Source organism: Chlorocebus sabaeus, chromosome 5, assembly GCF_047675955.1.
Source record: "Chlorocebus sabaeus isolate Y175 chromosome 5, mChlSab1.0.hap1, whole genome shotgun sequence".
Classification (NCBI taxonomy): domain Eukaryota; kingdom Metazoa; phylum Chordata; class Mammalia; order Primates; family Cercopithecidae; genus Chlorocebus; species Chlorocebus sabaeus.
The window spans coordinates 46,375,156-46,399,751 of record NC_132908.1 but is presented as its reverse complement, the minus strand read 5'-3'; the positions used below and the strand labels follow the sequence as shown (position 1 = coordinate 46,399,751).

The 24,596-nt window shown below is 50.2% G+C and overlaps 1 protein-coding gene across 6 annotated transcripts in view; it reads left to right on the top strand.

Moving 5' to 3' along the window:
- The window catches only part of ZNF423 (zinc finger protein 423), a 369,045-nt gene that overhangs the window by 301,936 nt on the left and 42,513 nt on the right, over positions 1-24,596 (top strand). The gene's annotated exons all lie outside the window — the stretch shown is intronic.

The window sequence follows — 24,596 nt, the reverse complement described above, 5'->3', positions numbered from 1 at the left end:
CCCGAGCTATGGCAAATGGGTAGAGGGAGCATTCTCATTCTTAGTGCGCATGCTCCCTGGCCTGCTGTGCCTGGCCTTACTACCTGAGGATCTAGGACTGGGGAAGGGAGGAAGTCCTTAGGCAGGCTTCAGACTCCTGATTTGAACGTGGAGTTGGAGCTGTGGCCTCAGGTGTGGGGTCTGTAAAGTTGGGAGCTGGATAAGCTTGACTCTGGGGCTCTCCAGCATCCTGTTCTAAGTCTGCCTAGTGCCAGTGTCGGGAGAGAAAAGATATCATTGTTTTGGGGGGACCATGAAGCCCAGCGAAGGAATGGGCACTGGAGGGGCTGTTGGGCGTCCCCTCCGCCTCCAAGGCGGGACAGTATTGGGCTGAAGGCGTTGCTCTTCCTTTTGCTAACTTGGCAAATTTGTTTGGTTCAGTCGTATCACTTTTGGGGGGCTTCAGTTCCACCATGTAATGGAGAATCTTTCACTTCATCTTCTGAGCAACCCTAATGAAAATGTTATGAGAGAATCTTATAAATAGGGGAGCCCTATGCCAGGGAAAGATGTTATTTCATAAAAAGACTTAAAATTATTGTCTAATCTACTAAGAGTGGCTGTTTTTAAGAAATACATATAAAATTGATCATGCCACTGCACTCCAGCCTGGGCAACCCCATATCTAAAAAAAATTAAAAATAGGCCAGGCTTGGTGACACATGCCTGTAGTCCCAGCACTTTGGGAGGCTGAGGGGAGAGGGTTGCTTGAGCCCAGGCATTTGAGACCAGCCTGGGCAACCTAGCAGGACTTCACCTTTACAAAAAAGTAAAAAATTAGCTTGTGGGGGCGGTGCATGCCTATAGTCCCAGTTACTCGGGAGGCTGAGGCAGGAGGAGCTCTTGAGCCCAGGAGTTCAAAGCTACAGGAGTTCAAAGTTATGATTGCATTATTGCACTCCAGCCTGTGTGGCAGAGCAAGACCAAGACCCTGTCTCAAAAAAACAAAATATAAGGAAAGAAATATACATAAAATTATAATGGTTATATTTTTAATCATGACCATAATATTGAAACTGTTGTAATTATTAGAACTCAGTATTGTGCCAGATACTGCATGGGTAGTACCTCTAACACTTCTAACATCCCTGTATAAGGTAAGCCTTATTATTATCATTTTTCCAGTGGCTTCATGCGTGTTTGAACCCAGCTCCTTCTGCCTTCAGAGTCTGTGCTCTGTTGAATCTTAACACTCCCGAAAGCATGTTTGATTTTTTAAAAATTAATATTTAATCTTTACAGCATCCCAGGAGAAAGCTGGGGCCGTTTTTCTATACCCATTTTACAGCCCGGAATAGCCCTGCTGGTGCCTCTGCCCTGGGCCTTCTGTTTGTTCTTGCTTGCACTATAAATGCTGGTTTCCAGGGTAGAGCGTGTCCAGGTGTGGTCGGGTCTCTCCTGCATCCCCCATCACCTCCTGGAGGGGTGGGGGCCCTTGGGGAGTACCGCTGGTTCCTCCGTTTGCCTTGTGGGATCGTGGTTGAGCCTCTGAGCGAGAGCCTACAAGCTGCCTTCCATCACCCAGGCAGGACCCTGTGTGAGGTTTTTGCCTTTTGCTTCTTGCCCTTCCTGAATGACATGCTTGCACTTGTCCCTTTGGTTTAGCTGAAAACCGAAAGTGTGTCTTCTCAAATGCAGACTGACGTGCTTCTTTTATAAATTCTTGGGCATTACTATTGATTTTTGGCTGAGGATTTCGAAATCCTATCTCTAGGACTCCTGAGATTTCCCTCTGCAGTAATAATGCATTGTCATTCTTAATATCTCCAATCTCTGACACAATATTCATATCAAGCTGGAGGAGTGGCATCAGCACAGCCTCGGGGACGGTCCCTGGGCATGGCGGGGCTGGCTGCAGGGGCTGCGCCGGCCCCTTACCCCCCTTCCACCCTGTCTTCTCACCAGGAAAACTGCTCCTGGCCCACCCCCCATTTGCAGGGGCCTAAGATTGCATCGGGGAGACATCGAGTATAAGAGAATTGATTTCTACCCTTCTCATTGCACAGATTTTACTGAGGCCCAGAGAGGGGCAGGAGCTTGCCCAAGGTCACACAGTGGGTCAGTGGCAGAGGAAGCTGGTACCCTGGTCTCCTAGTTCAAGGGTCATCAACTCTGTGTCTGCGGAGGCCAGGCATTAACGTTAAGTTGGTGCAACAGCTGCACATGGGACAGTGAGGGTTATGCAGACCCCGCAGATAGCCCACACCCCTTCCATGGCTGCCCAGGGAATTACATATGGGAGAGTCCAGATGTTCTGAGTTTTCAAGAGAAGCCAAAAGCCCAGATTTTAATATAAAATTTCTTGTATTTTAAATGTTGGCAACTAATTACAAAGTGCCTGAGTGCATGCACACACACACACATGTGGCCCTAAAACAGAACCACAGATTTGAGTTGAAGATGGTACAGGACTTGCACAGTGTACAAGTGGGAGGTCACTCCCTTGGTCCAGGTGTCCAAACACCTTGACTTCCATCCATGTCAGATGACTTCCTGGCCATTCCACTTGTCCCAGCCACAGAGTTGAGGGGCCCGCTCTCGGTGTCCCTTCCAGCTCCTTGTCTTCCAGCTCCCACCCACTCTGGCTCAGCTGTGCCCCTGAGGCTCTCCTCACCCTTCCTGGGAGGAAAGGAGGCCTTTCCTAAGCAATCCTCCTCTCTGGATCCCAGCTTCCACGCACCCTGCGTTTTGCAGCAGGTGCAGGTCTGATCCCACCTCCTGCCTGGTTTGTCCTTTGCCCCCATGCTGCCAAGGAGACAGAGCTACTAGTTTGGCCTCCAGGACCTCCTGGGAGTGTCACGGAATAGGTTCTTACTGAGGGATTGTTTTTCTAGTCCTTAGAATGATTCTGCTTAGATCATAAAAATAAAAAGACCGTATCCTGGGTACTTAGAGGGTGTCTCTTGAAGAAGCTGATGTGTGTGTATTTTGGGAGGGGGGATGAAATTGTGTTTCGAGATGCTAATAGGAACCAATTCCTTGCACCTTGCAAAAATGACTGATGGAAGCTTTAGAAACTTTTTGGCAGAAAAGCGAAGTGTTGGATGTTGGAACTGGGGTTGAAAATCTGTGAAAATTAAAACAGCCAAAAAAATGCTGTTTTCTTAGTTGCAAAAACATTTTGTCAACATGATAGGAAGTTGTGAGCAGGAAGGAGGGTAGTGGGAACACACATCCCTCCCAGTGTCCCAGCTTTAGGGCCTTCCGTGGGGGGCCCACCTGAAAGTGGGAAAGGGATGGCTCTTCTGTTTGGGACATGATGATAAGGGAGAGTGGGGAGAGATGGTGCTGATTCTGCCTGTGGCCCTGTGAGAATCACCTGTTTCCTCCTCTGTCTCTTCATCAGTCCAGCAACTTCCTGCAAACCCAGCCACCAAGGGGCCCCTCTAGGTGCCTGCAGAGGGAGACCCACCCTGATGCAGGTCACTCCCAGGCAGGCGGTGCCTCCCCTTCTGTGTGTGTGACCACATGGGCTCTGCCCAGCAGGCTGTGGGCAGTTGGCAAGCAGCCCTCAGGGCTAGACTCGTTGAGCCAGCCACATCCCCAAAATCATTGCTGGCATGAGTAGAGAGCCCCTTTGGGAAGCCCTGCCTTCCCTTGTCTGTCCCTTGCTGCCCCACAGCTGTCCCTTATCCACAAATGATGTCCCCATGCTATGGCCAGGGACCCAGTTATCCCCAGTGTGGTTAGAAGTGGGCACTGAGTAGGTCCAGGAAAGGCTTAGGGATGGATGGCATTGACTGCAGGTGCTATAGAAAGAGAGCTGGAGGCATGGGCTTTGGTCCTGGCTGGGCCACAGACTTGTGTGGCCTTGGCCAAGCAGGCTTCTCTTTCCGAGCCTCAGTTGTCCTGCTGTAAAATGAGGGAATCGAAATAGGCAGTGTTTTCCACATTGCAGGCTGCAACCCATTAGCAAATCATGAAATCAACTTAGGCAGCCACAGCCAAAAAAAATGAAAGAGGAAACAGTAGGGCAGAGCAGAACACAGAATGGAAGAGAAGGGACGAGAAAAGGGAAAAAGGAAGGATAATGTCAGAATCCATCCTACTGAATAAGCTCACACGTGGTTCCCTGAAACTTGCTTTGGTTTCCATGTGTATTAATGTGCTGCTAGGTCATCATGTATATGCTTCTTGCTGTGGGTTGCAGTTTAAACAATTTAAGGCTGGGCTCAGTGGCTCATGCCTATAATTCCAGCACTTTGGAAGGCCAAGGTAGCTGGACTGTTTAAGGCCAGGAGTTCGAGACCATCTTGGACAACATAGCAACACTCTGTCTATATTGAAAAAAATGGGCTGGGCATGGCGGCGTGTGCCTGTGGTCCCAGCTACTTGGGAGGCTGAGGTGGGAGGATCACTTGAGTCTGGGAGGTCGAGGCTGCAGCAAGCGGTGATTGTGCCACTGCACTCCTGCCTGGGAAGCAGAATGAGACCTGTCTCTAAAAAAAAAAAAAAGGAAAAATCAAAACATTTTTGAAAAATACAGAGTAGCTTATATAAACATTCTTCTAAGCCTTATAGTTCAGAAATGTAGTTAGTTCACTAGTAGCTGGATTGATCTTGAGCAAGTTACATAATCTCTCTGTGATTCAGTTTCCTTATCTATAAGATGGGAATAACAGTAGTGCCCAGCACAAAAGGATGTTACAAGGACCGGATGTGTGAATTTATGTAACGTATTCAGCACGTTAGCACACAATCCATGCTCCATGTTAGTTGCTGTTGCTGAAGCTGTAGATGCACCCTTTTACCTAGGGAAGGAGGTGCGGTCCCAGACCTGTCACCTTCTTGGTCAGCCAACCTCTGGAGGGGAGGAGAGGAAATGAGTCTGCTGTGCCTCGGTTGTTTGGGCCCAGGGACAGTCCCAGGGAGCTGCAGCTGATGTGGGCAGGTTCACAGGGGAGCCCATGCCCCTAAGCAGAATCATGCACTTTCCTGGTAAGAGCTCTTCTCTGCCCTCTAGCTAGAGGTCAGGTAGGACCTTTGTCTGCTCTGGGGGGGTGCAAGCAGGGTGGGGCATGGCCTGAGTTGCAGCCCAGACCCCCAGCCTGCAGCTCCTGCCTGTTCCCACCCTCAGTCTTTGGTGACCCCAAGACCATCTCTCCTGCCCACCATTCAGTGGGCAGAGTCAAGAGCCCCACGGCCCCAGGAATCCAAAGCCAATGAAAGTCCCCACATACAGATCTGTGATCTGCCACCATCTAAGCATTTCCATTTTGTTCGATAGTTTGAGTCTTTGAACCCTGTGGCTCCATTTTGAACCATCTGAAGTGGGCACACATCTATGACAATAACTACTTTTTTCCACTACTCTTCCTACTTAAGAAAAAAAAATGCAAGATAGGCCTGTGAAGAAGTGTTAAAATGAAAAGGAAAAAGAAAGAAATGAAGTTGTAGAGGAACCTGCCTGGTCAGACCAGTGTTGCAGTAACTAGAAACTGGAAGGTGCAAGATGAGTCTCTAGAGAGGCGGAGAAAAGAGGGATGACACTGGGGCCGCCTTTCTGGCCAGGGGTAGGAGTGTGGGTCCGAGTGTGGACACCAGAGGAGTGGAGAACGGACCTTCACTCTTGGGAAACTTTTCCTCATTCAGGCACGGCTTGCCTGGCAGCAGGGAGCAAGGTCATTGGTTCGATGTCAGGGGAAGGCTTTGTGCTTCCCCGAAGGCGGCTGTCTCCTTCTCTCCCTTCTCTCTACTCTGCCTTCCCCATCTCTCTCCCCTTCTCTTTCTCCCGAGGTGCAGATGGCCACATTTGCAGGTTAACTGGAACAGCTGGAGATGCATTATTAGTTTCCTGCTGCTCCTTCATATTTGCTTGGATTTTTTTTTTTTTTTAACGGCAACATAATTTACAACTAGTACACTGGTGTCAGAGCTGGCATGTTCTAAATCCGCATCAGATTTATGTAATGCCGTTGCTTATCAGTGAATGAAGTCATAATTATTGCTTTGTACCATTAAATAGCATAAATATATAAACTGTTATACAAATTGCAGCAAACGTTTCCTCTGGGGAGCTCTAGACCAAATTTTAATGTCGTGCATTTGTCTGGGATGGCAGTTTCTATGGTATATAATAATGTTGATAAATTTTACTGTAGCAAGTGACATTTTAAAGCATTAATTTTGGTGGTAAAAAAAATTCTGAAGAATGCTCAGACCAAACTGGGAGGTGCTTGGAGGACCCATTGGGTGAGGTGGGGTGAGGTGGGGGTTTTTCCTTAAGAGGACAGTGGGTGACATGTGGCACTCCCAGCACTCCTCCACATGAGATCACCCCTCCTCTCTCAACTCCCCAAGGAAAGCGGCAGATACATTTTCCATGGCAATGATGATAATTAATTTCAAAAAATTCAAATCGATTCATTTCTGCCTTAAATTTGAGGTGTGCAAGGGAAAATGGAAGGAGGCTGTGGAAAACGCACAATTGGTGGGGATGGTCCTCGTTGTAACCTCCTTCCCAATTATGTAAATTCTGTGTGGGGTGAAAAAAATCCCCATCCTAATTAGAGATGCAACACCTGGCCTCGGATGATGTTTCAGATGCCAGGCGTGCGGTTGCATAGCCTCCTAAAGCCATTATCGTCAAGAGTGACTTTTGCGGGAAGCCCCAGGACAACGCCCGGCATTTACCTGCTGTGCTCTTTGGAGAGCCGGGTGGCTGTGGCGGAGCGCTGGAAGGAGCACGCCACCCTCTGCCTTCAGGAGAGGGCGTGGGGGCTGGAGGTTCCCCATCAGGGCCCACTCGCCACTGTGGAGCTGACCCAGGGAGTTGGAGAGCATGGTGCCAGCTGCTCACCCCTGCTATTCCTGGGCCTTGATGAATGGGAACATCCTCTGAGTTCCATCCTGAGTTTTGTTACCATCCTTTGTTTTTATCCTGAGTTTTCAGGTTTCATCTTTTTTCTTATGTCCCTGACTCCCTCCCTTGAGATTCTTAGAGTGCTCTGCTGAGCCTCGTGGCTCTTCTTGTTAACATGGTAATCCTTAGAGTCGTCTTTGGGTATGTGGGAGGATCACGCTGGTCCTGGCCCCTTTGTGTTGGGTGAAGCCTTGTGGCTAATTCTGGCCAGAGAGCAGTGAGTGGAGCATTTAACCAAAAGGGTGGCACCTTTCAGCATTCTCTCTTTCCCTGGGGCACTCTCAGCATCTGAGTGTTTTTCACCAGCAGAATCCCCTGCAATGGACATGAAGGGGAGGTGACAAATAAACCTTTGCACACCTTGAGATTTTGGGTGTTGTTACTACAACATAACATTCCCTATTCTAATACACAGGTCTTTATTGGTTTCTCTAAAGTTCATGACTTTCTGCAGGGTGTTGAGAGTGTGGGAAAGCAGGCTGATTATTATTATTTTTTTTTCCTGCAAAGAATATCAAGTAGATAAAACTTTTGGCCCCTCTGGACAGTGAGAAAACTGAGGCTCAGAGGAGTTAGGTGACTTTCCTAAGATCACACAGCTTCCAGGCACCAGGCATCGACGTCCCCCAGTTAACAAATGTTACGCTCTTTCTTCTCTCTTGCTTTGCCTTTGAAGAATGAATTCTCTTTCGCAGGGGTCACAAACTCAGTGACCTTTGAGGTCAAGCAGATCGGGGTGGGGCTGAGGAGTATAGGACAATAGGGACTGGTAAGAAGTGCGGGGAATATTCGAAAAGCATTAAGGTTCAGCCTTGGCGTTTAATTCTGTGCCCCCTGATGACATCTCGAGCTTCCACGGATAGCTTCAGCTGCTGTGCGCGCTCACTATGAGTGCCTCCTTCTGATGTCTTGCCCTCGAGTTTAAATCTTGAACTTTGTAATGGAAGTCTCACATGCTCATCCCTTTATAGCCGCCAACTATCTGATAAAGTCCTCTACAGTTAGGATGGGGACTGGCCATTAACATCCTAGTACTCTATCCCCGAGTGACCTTGTGAGTTATCGAATCCTACCTCCTCCTTTCACAAATGAGGTCTCTGAGCTCAGAAAAGGGACCAACTTACCCAAGGACACCCCACCGAGCAGTTTCTTAATGAAAGCGTTTGTACTGTTTGGAAGTGAAGGAAGTCACAGTTTAAGTGGATGGAGGGCGTGTTGAAATGGAATTGAGAACAGCCAGTAGGAAAGGAAAATGTGTTCTCCTTAAAAAATGTTAACTTTTGTTTGTTTGTATAGTCAGAAGACATTTATTATGCAAGATGCTGGGCAATGTGCTTGATCATTAAAAAAATCTTAGTAAAAAGACATCTTGCATTTGTGGGTATAAAAATCTGAAACTTCTTGCAGACAGAGGTCAGTTCTCTTTCTGCTTATGTTCTCAACACCTGGCTCTATGCTTTGCACATAACAGAAATTAAGTGTTGAATTTAATTGCCTCTATTCTTATGCTACCAATGGCGATTATGAATAATGGTAAGGAAGTTAGCACAGCCCTGGGGTTAAGAGCACAGCTCTGTGGTTGAAGCGCCTGGGCACTGTCACTTACTGTGAAGGGAGGACAAGATTGTGACCTCCTCGTAGAGACTTTATGAGCCCATCCCAGGTGTAAAGTGTTTAGCTGAATGCCTGGCAGGTAGTTAGCACTTGAATACCTGCACGATAGTCCAGGAGACCTAATCATTATTAACTTAGCGAGCCCAGTCTTGGCCAGTGTCCGTTCAGCTTTGCTTGGGAGACAGAACTGTGGCTCAGCACAGGCAAATCCATTCTGCCCACTCCCCATGTGCCGTGAACAATAATTTTGTACCCCAAACTGCAAAATCGCCATTTAAAGCAGCTTGGGAGAATTGTTTCAGCATGAGCTACCGCTGCAGTCTGGCGTTGCTTTTCTGTCGGAGGCTCGGTGCTGAACGGTTAGAGTGGGCGGTCACCCTGGCTGGCAGGGCTGAGCATGACAACCTGTGTCGCTCGCAGACTCTGAGCAGGGTTGATGGGGTGGCATGGTCATGTGGGAGCCAGGGCCCAGGCTTGCACACGTTAACATGTGCTGGGCTGCCCTTGTCAAGCCTGCTTGGCCCCTCCTCTTCGTGACAGTCCCCACTGTCCTGTCCAACAGCAATGGGCAGGGGAAGGAGCACTGAACAAGGAGTCAGGCCCCTAGGATTCACTTCCTCTGTCACTTACTATCTTTTGCAACTTGACACTTAGAAACTTAGTTGTTCCAGCTTGCAGAATGGGACAAAGAATGCCACCTCCATCCAGCTTTCTCACATGACTGAGAAACAGACCTGGGGATAAAGTGTTCTGTAGAGGCCAGGGGGAAGGGCTGTTGTTGGCAGAGGTTAAGAGGTGCATTTCGGTCCTGGATCAGCCATGTGGGACAATCACTTTACCTCACTCAGTGTCACTTTCTCCGTGTGTGGAGTGGGAATAATAACGGTACGAGCGCCATAGTGCCGCTGTGATGAGCAAGTGACTGTGTAAAGCTGGCTTCGCTTCAGCTCTGATTCTCTGGTCACACTGTGAGGTTAGGGGTCCTGTCGTCCTGTTCTGCTGCACATCACCAGCACCCAGTGCTGCACCCTGCGCTTGGGCACTCAGTTTCTGCAGAATGGAAGAAGGATGCGACCCCCTGGAGTTATGTCTTAGATGTCTGATGCCTATAGACTGTGAGCCCAGCAAGGGCAAAAGCCCTGGCTCCCAGGTCACTGCTGCATGCTGGCACCTGGCTCAGTGAGCAAAACCCTCCCAAGCCTTTAGCCCCTGCAAGCACCCTCCCCTGGAACGCCCTCCCTGCCTGCACATCTCAGCCTGTTCATCCAAGGCCACCTCATCCAGGAAGTTATTCATTCACTCATCCATTCAGTAGGTACCTATGCACCAGACACGTGCTAAGGTGATCCTCACCTGTCAAGAAGGAAGTTTCTTCCCCCTTGGTGTTACCTCGACCCCCATCCCAAATATTTTATTCACCCTTCTTAAGGAGCTTACCCCTTCCTGCCTGGTGTAATGCTTATGTGCATACCCAGCCGATCTCCCTCCCTAATTAGATGCGAGGGTTTTTTTTAAAACTTTGTTGAAGTATAGCATACATTCAGAGAAATGTGTACCTCTTAAGTGCACAGCTTGATGAGTTTGCAGATATAGAACACATCCAGATCGAGAATCAGAACCCAGTGGCCTCTGGTAGCTCCCTACACTCCTTCCTGTTATTGCCTTCCTCAAAGGCAAGCACTGGCCTCACCTCTGGACCCTACAGTCATTTTGTTGCTAGAGGTGATTTAAAGGCAGGTGTGTCTAATTCATCCTCTCTTCTCTAGACTGCTTAGCACAATACCTGGCATTTGTTGAATAAACAGATAGGTGGATGGATGGATGGATGGATGGGTAGATGGACAGATGGATGTGTGCATGGATGGACCCAATACCACGGGGATTAGACTAATGACGGTATTAATATAACAGCTGACAGTTGTTGCATTCTATCAGCCCACTCTACTCAGTGCTTTATAGGCGCCTCTGCTGGTCCTCACAGAGCCCTGTAGGGTAGATCTCCCTCTGTTTTTACAGATCAGCAGACTGAGATTCAGAGAGGTTAGCCACTTGCCCAAGGTCAGCCAGCCCGTGAGTGGCAGTCGCTGTGACCAGGGTCATATGACTCCGGCTTGCGTCTGGAGCTGGCACTCTGTGCCTGAGTTCCTGCTGGTTTACAGCCCTGGGCAGTCCTTCCTCAGCTGGGCCAGCTGGACATAGGCTCAGCGGGCGACAGGGCTGAGCTGTCCTTGGCGGGCGAGCTGATGGTTCCATGCTGCCCCTGCCCACCCGCCAGGCGCCCCATTCCTCCCGGGCTGCACTGAGCCTTCTGTGTGCCTCTCCAAAGGACAGGGCATATTTCTTCCCAACCCTCTTAAGACCCAGCCCGCACTGGAGGGCTTCATCATTATGCAAATTAGCTGGATTGGATCTGCTCCCGCAGAGGACTCTGGGGGCAGCAGAAGGACGGAGCTGCCTCTGGAGCGCTGAATTGAGCCTCAGATTAGGCCAGTTGATGGGTAGGGGCAGGGGTGAGGAGTGGGCACGGAGATGGGGCTGGCACTGATGATTTGCCGCCCCTGGGGAGGCTGTGGGGAGTGGGGGGCTGGGGACCGGTGCTGGAGAAGGCCCGGTGCTTGGGCTTACCCAGGCCAGGCTCCCAGCATTATTGCTGAAGATGGGACCGAAGAAAGACATTCTTTTTGGATTTTCTTTGTGTGTTGAGCCCTTTTATGATTCATCAGTAAGTAAATATCAGCTGAGGGGGTGATTTGTTTCTAACAAGCTTATAAAATACTGGCGTCATTTGTGGGCTTATTGGAGTGCTGATTATAAACACTCCCCATGCCCACTCCTCTATGTCAAATTAGCATTCAAAATACAAACATTGGATCTTTGGATCACTTTCTGCTGTCTCTTTGGAAGCTGGTAGGATGGGAAGGGGTGACAAAACCAAGCCTCAGATGAGGAACATTTCCACTCCACTAGGAGACTTGAGGGGTTGCAGGGAGAACCACTCGCTGTGCCCTCGGAAGGGTGGGGGCCACGGGGTTCTCTGAGCTCAGCTGTTCCTCTTGCCTCTCTCGTTGCCAAGTTTCCGCTGACCTGGCTCCTCCCCACCCCTAGAGCCTGTCATCTTCAATCTCATGGAGGATGCAGATCTGGGCAGGCGGCATCTGGCCGGGTGAGCCTGTGGAGCTGCCTCCTCCCCAGGGTGGGCTGGGGCCCAGCCTGCACCCAGCCACATGCAGTGGTTGCTGAGAGTGTCTGAACTGGCTATGGGAGCCATCACGTGGCAGCCTCCTCATGGGGGGTCCCAGGCCTTCCTGGCTTCTGTCCCTGACTCCGAACCTCGCCTCCCAGCTCCTCACACTTCCTGGTCTCTGGCCTTCTGGCCATGCGTCACAGCAGGCACATTCTAGCTCACATGGGGCAGAACACTGTGTGAGGTATGAGAGTGGATGGTGACTCACATCTTTTCAAGACCATCCATAGGGACCACCAGCAGGTACATTCACTCCAAGCTCTACAAATGCATAGGATCACTCAACCTTATGCATCAAGCACAATTATATCCCCATTTTACTGATGAGGCCACTGGGGCACTCAGTGGCAGAGCCCGGGCTTGAAAATTGGCCTGTCCATTCCTCTTGACAGGTGATGGAATGGAGTCCAGGCCAGCGGGAACAATTTGCTCCCATGAAGGCAGAGACCCAGCAGGGACCAGAAGGCAGATCTGCCCAGGCCTCAGCCCAGGAAGAGCTGTTGAGTGAAGAGTCACTGCCACTGGGAATCTCTGGTCTGAAAATCTGCAAGGCAGGGGCTGAGTGGGGCTGTGGAGCTCTCTGGTCCAACCACTTCCAGTTATAGATAGAGAGACCCAGACCTAGTAATTACCAACGTTGTCTCCATCATTAGTCAGTGGATTCAAATTTTTAAAACACTTTTATTGTATTGTGTTACTTCGTTCTCATGCTGCTGTAGAGAACTGCCTGAGACTGGATACTTTATAAGGAAAGAGGTTTAATTGACTTGCAGTTCCGCAGGGCTAGGGAGGCCTCAGGAAACTTTCAGTCATGATAGAAGGGGAAGCAAACATGTCCTTCTTCACATGGCAGCAGGAAGGAAAAGAATGAGAGCCAAGCATAGGGGGAAGCCCCTTATAAAACCATCAGATCTCGTCATGAGAACAGCATGGGGGGAACCTGCCCCCATGATTCAGTTATCTCCACCTGGTCCCACCCTTGACAGGTGGGTATTATTAAAATTCGAGGTGAGATTTAGGTGGGGACACAGAGCCAAACTATATCAATTACAAAGGCTATACATGTTCACTGCAGGAAAACTAGAAAATCCAGCCAAGCAAAAATAAGAAAAACATATCCTGCCTTCCAGAGATGACCCTCTAACACCTTAATGTATGTCCTTCCAGCAAGTTTCTCAGCACACACAAGCACACACAAATATAGTCATTCCCTTCTTTCCCCCACTTTCTTTTCTTTTCTTTCTTAACCAAAATAGCATTGTGTTTAGTACCTGGTTTTGTGTATTTCCACTTAATTGTGGGTGAAGTGGGAGATTGTTAGTCTGAGTGATTGTTAATCTGTCCTTTTAGAGAAGACGTTTGTCTCTGGTCCACAGGGCTGTGGACAGGGACTAAATGTTGTTTGTCTTTAGAAAGCCCCCTGCCATTGAACAAGCATTAATTGAGTGCCACTGTGTGCCAGGTTGTTAGGTGCTGGGAATTGCCTATGCAGTGTGAGAGAGATGGTGGTCCATCCTTCCTCCCTGCCTATGCTAGGGGAGGGAAGTATACATTCTGGATGCAGAGAGTGGGAGTCCCTGATGGGGCAGACACAAGGGGCAGGTGGGCAGGGATGTCCCTGTGGAGCTGAGTTCTTCAGCCAGGTTCTGAGAACATCTTGCTCTTGGTAGGAGGGGCTCAGCCGTGGAAAGTTGGGGAGGTGTTGTGTTCTCTGTTGTCAACTAGACAGAGGGCCACTGGGACCCCCATTTTCATGCTGGAGCTTGTTTCCATCAGCACATACACAGCCCCTCCATGGTGTCTGGGATTCCTACTTTTCTCAGTTCTGGATGGGGAGAAGGGAGCCATCCACATGGAGGCCAGGATAGGGCCGGGTGCAGGTCCCCGCCTGAGGGCATGGAGGCATGGATTGGAGACACAGTCTGTTTTGGAAGTGGGATTCAACAGGCTTCACAAAATCCTGGCTTCTGGAATTCTAAATTGTCACTAAAGTCCGGCCCTTGTGCATTCAGGGTATGATTAAAGCATGAAGTGAAGGCAGAGTAATCGGCTTTGGATTTGCTTTTCCCCAAAAAATCTGAGTTTAACACTGTGGGCCAGGTGTGTTGGCTTATGCCTGGAATCCAAGCACATGGGGAGGCCGAGGTGAAAGGATTGCTTGAGGCCGGGAGTTTGAGAACAGTTGGGTAACATAGTGAGGCCCCATCTCTACCAAAAAAAGAAAAAAAAATTACGAGTGGGGCATGGTGGCCTGTGCCTGTGGTCCCATCTGCTTAGGGGTCTGAGGTGTGAGGATCACCTGAGCCTGAGAGTTGGAGACTGCAGTGATCCGTGATTGCTCCACTGCACTCTAGCCTGTCTTAAAAACAGAACGAAACAAGAAAATGTTGTGGATGGAATTCAGGGCCACAGTCTTTACTGTGACTGGAGGTTCTTACTGGAAATTCCTTAGTATGCAGGACCTTGAAATGGGTTCTGGAGCAGTGAACTATCAGATTCCCCAGCTGAGGCCAGCATTCTAGAGGCTGTGCACATGTGTGTCTGCCTCTTGGTCATGTCCGGTAGGAAGAGAGGTATCACCCCTCTAGACCAAGCCCTTCAGCGGCACCAGGACGTTGGTCCCTCACACTGGCCCTCTGCCCTTCTGCCTGCCCTCTTAGAGTGGCTCCTGTGTTCTGGGCCCTGGGTCACTGAGGCTGTCCTGTGGCATGACAGGCAGGACAGACAGCTCTGGCCCAGGCGGGGCTGAGCTGCTGGGCTTCCAACTCCTGCCAGCCCAGATGTCCATGGCATTTCCCCTCGAGCTCTACTTCCACACTCTGGGGTCCTAAAGGGCTTGGTTTTGGGTTTTTTAGGATTTCTGGGTGACTATGTTGTCACACAAAGTATGTCCCTTGGCCTGGCCTCCCAGACTCCTCCTAAGCAAGCTGGGTGTGACAGTGTCTCACTGGTCTCTGTTACACTCAAATCCCCCACACCCACCGCCTTGCACAGTGCCTGCCTCAGGGTCAGTAATAACCATGACAGTGATATTAATAACTCAAGCTATTAAGCCTGTTCATCTCCCAACAGTTATGATGTAGGCACTATGATCATTCTCATTTTACATGGTGGGGAACATTGGCCCGAGGAGGTGGGGTTCCAGGATCCCACTGCTAGTGGACGGTGGTGGGGGATTTGAACCTGTGCAGTCCGACTCCGAGACTGCACTTCTGTTCATATGCTGTGCCACCAGAAAGCAATAGCTGAATGCAGCCGATGAGCAAATGAGGGGGTGTGTCCAGCCCTGAGAATGGCATGGTGGCTGAGGTGGTATGGGGTTCCTGGGAAGATGCAGGCCCGCTGCATCACCCCCCACAAAGCAAGCCTCGCTCTTGAGCATGAAGAGTAGCATCTGTGGACCCAGAGCCATGTGTCTGGGCTCCTGCATTTGGGACAGCATTGAGACCTGGACCTGATTGCTCCAGGACTGATGTCCAGATCCAGGGGGGTATAATTGAGGCAGGACTCTATCCATCAGGGGCCAGTGTGAGGGACCAGCGTCCTGCTGCCACTGAAGGGCATGGTCTATAGGGATGACATCGCTCTTCACACGGGACATGATCAAGGGATGGACACACATGTGCACAGCGAACTATTAGCGTTTATTGAGCACCTCGTGTTTGTCTGGCTCTGTAAGAAATACCAGGAAAGTGAAAGAGTTGGTTTTTCATCCTCAGATAATGTATTAGCCAGGATTGTTTTGGTTGGAAGTGACAGAAAGTCAAGTTAACTTAAGCAAAGAGAAGGAATGTTTTGAAAGATACCTTTTTATTTCACATAGCTATGAATAACTTGGGTGCAACTAAAACTCCTTTTTGGAAAACTGTGGCTTGGAGGACAGAGGCAAGGCATCGAGAGCTGCTTGAATAAGGGTATAGAATCCATAACCTAACTCTAGCCCTAACCCTCAGGAATGAGTGAGACCCTGTGAATGCAGCCCTTGGGGCAGGAAGAAGCTGGGTGTGGCCAAAAGTAGGGGTGTTAGGAAGGCAGGGCCAGGGCCATCTGGCAGAAGAGTGCAGCTTTGCACTGGGAAAAACAGAGCCACTGCAGGTTCTTGAGCAGGAGAGGGAAATGATGGCTGCAGAGCCTGGGGAGGATTATCTGGGTGGTGTGTCTGAACGTGGCAGGGGGAGAGACTGGAGCAGTCATGATGAGGTGGGGCCAGGGGTGGAGAGCAAAGGGTGAATTGCCAGGTGTCTGTCACATGTGCTTTTTGATGAAGGTGTCTATGAAGATGTCTTTTCCAAGTAGGAAAAAGGCAAGATGCCAGCCAGAGCCGTGTGGTTGGGCGTTTTCCTGCTATGGTGCGTGGGCCTGGCACTGCTCACATCTCATCACAGCTAATGGCAGCTGTTCTGCTCGCTACACCGGGCTGGAGAGTTGGAGGCTGCGTGGAGGTGACCTCCACCCCTGCTCCCCTGCCGCTCAGCAATGAGCCCATTCTTCACCTGCCCAGTCCCCCTCTGCCTGTTCCTGCCTCTCCTGGTGGGGTCTGTCAGGAGCTGTCAGTAAGCTCTGCCTCTGTGGGTCAGAAGTGGCTGCTGGATGGGATCAGCCTAGACCTTAGGCTGCAGGCACCTGCTTGGCGGGTGGAGGCACAGCCAAGGGCAGACAGGAGGGCTGGCTGGGCTCTGGGAGCTGGCGATGGGGTCTAAGCTGCCCAGAAGTGACAGACCCCTCATCTGGTCCCAGACTATCTGAGAAAATGGTCTCGGAGGGCTCAGCTCTGGGAGCTGAAAACATCAACAAGCCAGTGTGAGCTTGGGCATCCCATAGGCCTCATTTGGTCTCAATTCTGGGTCTGTTGAAGAGAGAAGGGCCGAGCACTGGGCCTGGCCTCAAGAAGGTGGTATTTTGTTAGGGGAGCGAGTAAAGGAAGGGGAGAGGTGAGTAGATCCGAGAGGAAAACGTGACCTCAGAAAAGACCTTAAGAGGGCCCCGTGCACTGTGACCGTAAGCCTCGCTATCTTGGGCGGCTTTTCAGCCGAACTGAAGAAAGACCCGCTCCCCTAGAGTAGACCTAACACTGGTATTAGCATCAGAATCATGTGACTACTTGAATCATTGATTTGAATGTATTCATTTATTCCATGTTGCGTTTGAATTTCCAATTTAGCTTCAATTTTCATTTTACTTGGGTCACAGCAAAAACCCGGCTCTCTGAGACATAGCCTACAGATGCAGAGCTGAGAAACTGCACAGACCACTTAGCTCAGCATCAGAAATCCAAGCATTTATTTCCTCAATGAGCCACGGGGCTCAGCTGGCTTAAAAGGCAACTCAGTAGTGCTGTGGCCCGTGGGCTTCTTGACTGGCTAGGAGCCCAGGTGCTATTGATCCACCATATGACCTATTGGTTCAAAGTTACGGTATTTGGGTTACATCCTTCAGAGAAATTTCATGACTCTGCAGTGTTCCTGTGTTCATCATATTCTTACCCACCTTGGGCAAAGTGCCCACATAATTATCAGGGTGTAGGTTTATGCTGAACGTTGGGAAAGTTCACATCTAAGTGGTTTCCCAGGCAGGGCAATTGCAATTGCAAGCAAGTGCTAACAGCAAAAGGACTGAGGCGTTCTTCACAATATTTGACACTCACATTCCACAGTTCAATAAATATTTGTTAATCACTTGTTATGTCCCCAGTGCTGTTGTAGGTTCTGGGATTACAGTGTTGAATAAGACAGGGAGAGCCCCTGCCCTCACCTTGCCTGTATTCTAACACAATGCTTTCCAAATGAACTTTCTAAAATGATGGAAATATTCTGTACTACCCAGAGTGGTAGCCACTGGCCACGTTAGCTATTGCAACTGAGGCACTGAATGTTTAAATATATTCAACTTTAATTTAAATTTAAATAGCCACAGGCTGGGCACAGTGGCTCATACCTGTAATCCCAGCACTTTGGGATTTGAGGCCAGGAGTGTGAGACCAGCCTGGGCAAGACAGCAGGATCCTATCTCTACTAAAAATCTAGCCAGGTGTGGTGGTGCACTCTTTTTTTTTTTTTTTTTTTTTTTGAGACGGAGTCTTGGTCTGTCGCCCGCGCTGGAGTGCAGTGGCCGGATCTCAGCTCACTGCAAACTCCGCCTCCCGGGTTTACGCCATTCTCCTGCCTCAGCCTCCCGAGTAGCTGGGACTACAGGCGCCCGCCACCTCGCCCGGCTAGTTTTTTGTATTTTTTAGTAGAGACGGGGTTTCACTGTGTTAGCCAGGATGGTCTCGATCTCCTGACCTCGTGATCCGCCCGTCTCGGCCTCCCAAAGTGCTGGGGTGGTGCACTCTTGTAGTCCCAGCTGCTCAGGAGTCTGAGGCGGCAAGATCTCTTGAGCCCAGGAGTTTGAGGCTGCAGTAAGCTGTGATCATACTGTGGCACTCCAGGCTGGACAACAGAGTGAGACCCTGTCTCAAAAAAAAAAAAAAAAAAGAAAACCCACACATAAAAAACAAACCCAGAAACAAAAGAGCCACAGGTGGCTCTACTAGACTGACAGTGTGGATCTAGCAGATACATATTTCATATTTTTTAAAGCTTTTCAATAGCAGTCATTATTTTCTAGTCTCATTGTTTATTTTTTCAGCTAGAGGATGGGGACGGCTCGGTGTCCAGTGAACCGGGTCAAGGTGGACTTTGAGAAAGTGGTGAATTCCAGTTTCCAAGCTGAACTCTGGAATTTGTTTGTTTGTTTGTTTTGCTTTGAGTACTAGTCACTGCAGGGGAAGTTCTGTCTGTATATACCTGGATGGGGAACTTTTGAAAAATGTTGCTTTCTTGCATTCTGCAGGTGTGTGTTGTGTTTGTGTGTGCTCGTTGGTAACTGTCAGGCTTTTTGACACATTGCTGTTGCTCATTTTAAAAAATGATCTTGGTGAGTACAAAAAATGATGTCGGCAGTAGAGAAAACCCTTGTAGTAGAAGCAGGGGTAATTCATGTGTCCCTGGCAGGGTCAGTGACAATAAGGGGTTTGCAACCTGCCTGTCATGTTAATTGTATATTATTAGAGGCCATTAATCTGAGGATTATTAACATGATGGATTTTTAGGCAATCGTCTTGTTGAAAACTTTAATCTGAAGATCAGTGATACACATCAGTAAGTGTTTGATGTGTTAAGAAAGAATAAGCTACTTGTTTTTACTTAGTGGATCCCCAGGGATATAGTGGAATCTTCATTTTCTGAGGCGATCGGTCTTCAGTTCTTTGCAGGTAAAGGGGGATGTGTGTGAGGAGGGCTGTGGAATGCCTTCTGGAAGTGTGCAGGTTGAGAAATTCTGAGTTGTATAGAACTCCAAGAGTTCTCTTTCCTCGGTTCTCAGTGAAGTCCCATTTGTTCTTTTGTGTGTGGTTTATTTCATCACTCAGACATCCATTCTCTTTCCATTAAGTAGTTGAGATAGTTACCTCCTGTCTCTTCGTGTTGTGTCCAGGACCTGATCTTTGTCTTTTCTTTTGCCAAACACCACCTGTCATGATTGCTGATTGCTCGGAGAGCCGGGATTTGGATGTGTCTGACAGCGATGGGTCTCTGAGCAATTGCTGATCACTCAGAGAGCCAGGAGGTGGACATGTCCGCCAGCGTCATAGGAAGTTAGCAAGCAGGACCCTCTGTGATGGTGATGTTCTCCTTAACCACCCGGGGCCGCTTGCACCACAGGGCTAGCTCCCTGGTAGTGTGGAATCAGCTCTCAGAGCTGGAAGGAGCCTCCATTGGCAATCCCGTCCAGGCTGGGCCCCTCTCTCTGCGGTTTTTGGCACCGAGGCCTTTCAAGTTAGGGAGATTTCTGCATGGGCCCAGCTACGGGGAAGGGCTGGCCAAGGGCCCAGGAGTGGGGGGGGGGTACATGCAGCCGATCGCGCCCCTGTCTCAGTCGGGCCCTGCTCTGACCTTCATGAAAATCTCAGGGAGTTTCAAGAGAGAGAAGCAAGGAGAACCATAAAGAAATAGGAAACTTGGGTCCAGGAGCATCAGAGGGGAGGCAAAGTCAACTCATATGGCCTGAAGTAGGAAGCTGCAGCCAGCCACGAGGGAACAAAAGGGCTTGAAATCTGGACACAAATTTCGCTATTGCAAATATGGGAGTGGTGTGGAGGTAGAGGAGGATGGAGACAAAGAAAGCTGACACAGAGGCATTTTGAAGATGGAAGTAGCATAGGATGTGCCATGAGAGAACGCACAATGTCCCAGGTGCTAAGGGTCTTTAAACATTTACTGGGGGTGGGGCATGGGCATGGCTGGCCATGCGCCCTGAAAGAGAAACAGGGTTCCATTGCCTTGATGGCCCCCACAGTGGGCTTGTATGTGCCATGTCACCAGGGCTAGGCATGGAGTTTCAGGTAGAATCATGTCAGAAGTGACAATGGCAGGCTGGGTGTGGTGGCTCACTCCTGTAATCCCAGCACTTTGGGAGGCCAAGGCAGGCAGATCACCTGAGGTGAGGAGTTCAAGACCAGCCTGACCAACATGGTAAAACCCCGTCTCTACTAAAAATACAAAATTAGCTGTGCGTGGTGGTGTGCGTCTGTAGTCCCAGCTACTTGGGAGGCTGAGGCAGGAGAATTGCTTGCGCCCAGGGCATGGAGGTTGCAGTGAGCTGAGAACGTGCCATGGCACTCCAGCTGGGTGACAAAAGTGAAACTCGGTCTCAAAAAAAAAAAAAAAAAAAAAAACAGAAAAAAGAAAAAGTAACAATAGCAGTAATAGTAGTTGTGGTAGTAGCATTATGATCAGTATTCTTTAGGTTTTTTTAGTTTTTAAAATTGTTTGAGCTTTTGTTAAGAGACAGAGTCTCCCTCTGTCACCCAGGCTGGCTGGGGTGCAATGGTTCATAGCTCAATGTAACCTCAAAGTCCTGGGCTGAAGACATCTTCCTGCCTCCCTGTACCACCTACCACCATGCCCGTCTAATTTTTTACTTTTTTGTAGAGATGGGGTCTCACTGTGTTGTCCAGGCTGGTCTCGAGCTCCTGGACTTGAGCAATCTTCCTGCTTTGGCCTCCCAAAGTCCTGGAATTACAGGCATAAGCCACTGTGCTGGGGGTCATGATTCATATTCTTTACTTGGCTCTCATTTACTCTCATAACAGCCCTGTGAGATGGACAACCTTCTCCCCATTTCAAAGTCAAAGACTGAGACACAGAGGGAAGCGCTTGGCCCAGTGTCACCCTGGGCGTCTGCAGCAGAGCCAGGATCCTCCTCCATGCGGCCTGGTTCTCAGCCATGTTTTCCCCACTCCCTGAAGGATCTAGTCTTGATGAAACAAGGGCGAGTGGGGGGCTGTCTGCTGAGTTGTCCTGTTTGCTGTGATGGGAAATCTCACAGGGAGTTTACCCGGAATCATTCTCAAGCTTAACTGATCCCTAGCTAAGATCCGTCTGACCTGGCTCTTGGGAGCAGTTGGTCAATGGAACCATCTGGAGTCTTCTGATTTGAGTTTCGGAGAAGGAGAGAGTGAGCAAAGTACTTACAACTGAGGAGAGCAGTGTCTTGGAGATGGGCTTTGGCCAGATGGCCGACCTTGCCATGGAAACCCTGGGGTGAATGCTGGGGTGGTCGAGCCACCCAGCCCTTCCTGCGGTGTGGGACCAGGAAGGAAGGCCTCTGTCCTCCTCTTTTCTCAGTCTTCCTTCCCTGAATCCCGTTGCAACCCCCAGGTGTAGAAAGTAATGAACTTCCACCTGGCCTCTCTGTCCAGCCTCTGGCAGAGGGGAGACTTGTCATACGCTGGAGTCAAGGAAGGCAACCTAGTGATCGAGCCAGGCTGAAACATGCTTGCATAGCAAACGAGAGGGCAGATCACAGAGGCCCTCACTTGGTGGGCCTGGACCGGATGCTGGAAGGCAGGAGAGTCCAGTCTGCTGTGGTTGGTAGCGATGAAGGGCGGGGCTGCAGGGCGGGGGTGACCCTTCCCACCCACACCTACAGGCCCATGTGTGGAACTGACATTCTACCCAGATAGGGAATTTGGTCTCCCCCTTCCTCCTGCCATCGGGTAGCGTTCTTTGCACATGTGATGTCGGTGTATTGCGGCATCGACAGCATTGTCGAAGGGGGACGTTGGTGGGTACCTGGGTAAATAAGTATAAATAGTTTTCTTTCTGATATGTGACCAGATTATTTTCCAGTTGATTTCAAGCCCTGGCCCCAAGTGGCCCACAGATCAAAAAAAGATAAGGGTCAGTTACAAGGTTGAGCTCATTCTCCGTTGCCATGGCAACTGACCTCAGGCAACCCTCGGAGGACTACACCCAGCTCCCCAGGTGATGTTTTTACTGTCCACACCATCAATCCCAAGCCTTTCAAAACTCAGACTGCCTAATTGTCAGGGCTCTGTTTTGAAGAGGCTCTGGGTCCCCCGTGGGGCCCGGTCAGGCTGCCAGAGCTCATTTAGAAGCCTTTGTGAAACACGGGGGACCATAGGACGGGTCCCTTCTGGGCAGAACGGCCTGGGAAAGTGCCCCCAGGGGGAGGAGGAAGGGCACAGCCCATCCTCCAGCATTAATTAGGAAAATGTGAGCCCCAAATGGGAGCAGTGTGGTGGGCTGTGCCTTCAAGCCATGGCTGAGTGGTCTTGAGTGACGAGGACATCGAAGGGTGGAGAGCCCCTGGCATTTGGGGTCAGGAGGGCCACGATGCAGGGATGGTTTTGGGGAGTGTTAGCCACCCACCCTCAGAGTCTCCAGCAGCCTCTTCAAAGATACTCACTTCATTTCCATCCCTGGAGTAACCACAGGGAATTATTTTTCATTGTTGACGATTTTTCAGTCTTTTGCAAAATGTGGACAAAAAGTGACTAGAAAACTTCCCGCCTTTTAAGAGATCCTTCCACATACAATATTGGTCAAAGCAGTGGGACAGCTCCCAAACCAGCTTTGGGGCAGCAGGATTCCAACAAGATCAGCGTCCCTAAGCCCCTTGTATAGTGGTCAGTGGTTCTCACACGTTAATGGATGCCCCAAACATGGGGGCACTTTTCAAATGCTGCAGCTCTGCGGCAGGCCTGAGACTCTTCATTTCTCTCAAGCTCCCAGGTGCTGCCAGGGCTGCTTGGCAGGGAAGTGGGTTCCTGTGGGCTGCCAGGGCTGGGGGTGTTGGGGCTCCCATGGCCATCCCTCATCACCACTTACCTCCCAGCTCTTGCCCAGCCTTTGACAAGGGACACTCCTCAGACCCTGATTTTTCCTATGACCCTGGTTGACTCCCAGCCTAAATGTCACTCTCCCCTTCCCCTCACCCTGGCCTGGTTAATTTCCTCATGGCATTTAATGACAGATCAATAGATAAACGGCCCAATCTGGCTGCCCAGGTATTATCGCTGCCCTCCTCTTTTTCCCCAGGGGTCTTTGTTTCTTACAGGAAACAAAGGACAGAGTGTCCCACCAGCTCAGGTTCCCAGCTCCGGTTCCTAGCTCCTGTTCCACACTATTTGTGGTTATCTATTGGGATGGTGTCAGAGGGGTCCTCTCCTGGGGTCACCCTCACCTCACCCTCTTGCCTCCTGGCAAGATTTGCCTGGATGAGTGCTGGGACCTCTACTCCCATGCTTCCTCTCTCCAAGGACCATGTGCGGCACCCATTTGCAGTGTGTGTGTCTGAGCCCCAGGACCTAAGGACTTGACCTGATACTAGGCATGCGGGCCACAGGCTGAGCCCCTGGTGCTGTGGAATGTCATTCTGGGGCGTTTATTTCTGGGGCTGGTAGTGGAGGGGCCTCAGCTCAGCCAAGTAGCCTGTGCATTCCCTGCCTTGCTTCCACCTGCAGACGCACTCCTGGAGAAAGGAGGTGCAGCCTGGACTGGCCCATGCTGCCACATGCCGGGCTACCTCCTCCCCTTCCTCAGGGAAAGCCCCAGCCCTGTTGCCAACCGGCGCTTGTGCTGGCGAGGGGACCCCCAGGCTCAAACATGGAGATGCAGAGGGCGGCTCTGTCTTCCTTCTCACCTGGATTTTTTGGGTGATCAGGGAGCAGGGGTGGATTGCTGGGTCCCAGGTTTTAAGTCTTGTGGCTGTTTCTTGAATTTTCTAAAGCCAGAGAGGGCTGCTGGGGGTGAACAGCAGGGCTGCTGCTGCCCCGCCCTGCCCTGCCACATCTCTGTCAGGGGCCCTGCCTCTCTAAGTGTCCCTTCCTCTTCTGTCAGCTGAGGGAGCCTCTCCATGCCCGCAGTCTTGGAGCAGGCTGTTGTTCTGTGGGGATCCAGAAAGTGTTACTGGAGTTGAGGTTTTACAAGCCGAGTCCTGTGAGATTAGGGGTGACCATGGGTGCATAGTGATGGCATTTACCAGCACTCCCACCCTCCCCCAAACTCTGTGCTAAGTGCTTGACGTAAATCTCCCATTTCCTGCTCATCAAGCATCTTCTGGGTGGCGGATCCTGTTCTAGGCACTGGTGACACAGCAGTGGGCAAAGCAGCCCTCGTGGAGTTTATGTTACTCTGTCTGTGTGCCAGAGGGAGGGAGGGAATGAGAATGAATTAGTTAAACAATGAACCATGTAATATACCAGGTGGTAGTAAGCGCTGTCCAGGAATTAAAGGTGGGCCGGGTGCTGGAAAGGATGGGGGCGTGTGCTGTGTTCGCTGGGGGTCTCTAGTAAGGCCTCTCTGAGGAGGTGTCGTTTAGGCAGACCCCTGAGTGAAGTGAGGGAAGGAGTGTGGGATGGTCTGGGGGTCTCAGCAAGGGCAGATGTCCTGTGGCCGAAGAAGCCTGTTTGGCTGCCCTGTAATGACTCTGCCTGTTTGCTAGTGGCAGAAGCAGAAGCTCAGAGAGGCAAAGTAACTTACTCCAGTCTACACA